The 1,129-nt window shown below is 42.3% G+C and overlaps 1 protein-coding gene across 1 annotated transcript in view; it reads right to left on the bottom strand.

Moving 5' to 3' along the window:
* The window catches only part of SLC24A3 (solute carrier family 24 (sodium/potassium/calcium exchanger), member 3), a 446,911-nt gene that overhangs the window by 204,525 nt on the left and 241,257 nt on the right, over positions 1–1,129 (bottom strand). The window lies entirely within an intron of this gene.

Genomic DNA, 1,129 nt, shown 5'->3' with positions numbered 1-1,129 from the left:
TAGAGAGCCTATCTCCTTTAATACACATGAGCCCCTAATGGGCACTGGACACAGGAGTGTGAAGGTGGAGATGTGCACAAGGGAGTCCCTACCACTAAACAGAAGGGGCCTAAGGCAGATGGCCAGGGACCTCCCACGTGTCCAGAACATCCCTTTTGCTGCTCTGAGCAGCCTGAGGAGGTCCAGATGGCAGCAACCCCAACAGCTCAGTGGAGGGAAAAGTCCCCTCTGCCTGAATTCCCAAGTTCCCTACGGGACATCTCAGGGCATGCCTAGGGTTTAGAAACTGAAGATGCACATCAAAAATATTCTCCTTGATATGTCTTTCCCCAGCACATCTATTGACAGGTCTGGGTTGCTGGACTAATTAGTAGCCCTCCTACCAAACAGACTCACTTAACAAGAGCTTGCCTTGGTATGGGATACAGAATCATTTTCAAATGTGTGACACCTTCTACTCTCATACACACAGGCATATAGAAATATCTGCCTGCCAGAAGAGAGGAATTACATTAAAAATCGGAAAGCAAGGCTCAAAGCTTAGGAAGAATACTTCTGAAAGCTGGCAGGGCATGCAGAGAGTATTTATTCCTGCTGTGGGGTTTGATCTCTTAAAAGATAGACAGCCACCCACACCAACTTCAAGAAAGAATTCCAAATATTGATTATTTAAAACCTCTTACTGGAAGAGAAATGTGTAGCTTGGCTTATAATCTCCAAGATTCAGCTATTTGTGTCATGGGGATAATGAGCAAAATTTCACAAGATCTTGATAAACCACAAACAAACTACAATTCTAGAAAATTATTCACAGCCTCCTTCTTTTACTTGGGGCAGGCTCAATGAATCTATAGGGTGCAAATTTCCTCACAGACAGGAAATCCTGCTTTTAGTGTTTCAATGTTATAAAAGATCAGATATAAAGCGAGTTCTAAGACAAGTGTTTTCTTGGGGCTATCTTTTGTTGAAAAAGTTGTCAAGATCATGAATTTCCCCACTAGTAAGGAAACCATACATGACAAACAGCCAGAAGGAACAGAAATCTTTTTTAAAAGTACACTCTCAGGCTCAGGATTTTTGAAATACACGAAACATGAAAGATCCAAGGGAACATTCAGAAAGTTGAACG

This window comes from Colobus angolensis, unplaced genomic scaffold (assembly GCF_000951035.1).
Source record: "Colobus angolensis palliatus isolate OR3802 unplaced genomic scaffold, Cang.pa_1.0 Scaffold117, whole genome shotgun sequence".
Taxonomy (NCBI): domain Eukaryota; kingdom Metazoa; phylum Chordata; class Mammalia; order Primates; family Cercopithecidae; genus Colobus; species Colobus angolensis.
Note: the sequence above shows the minus strand (reverse complement) of the source record. Positions and strands in the feature narration are given on the sequence as shown.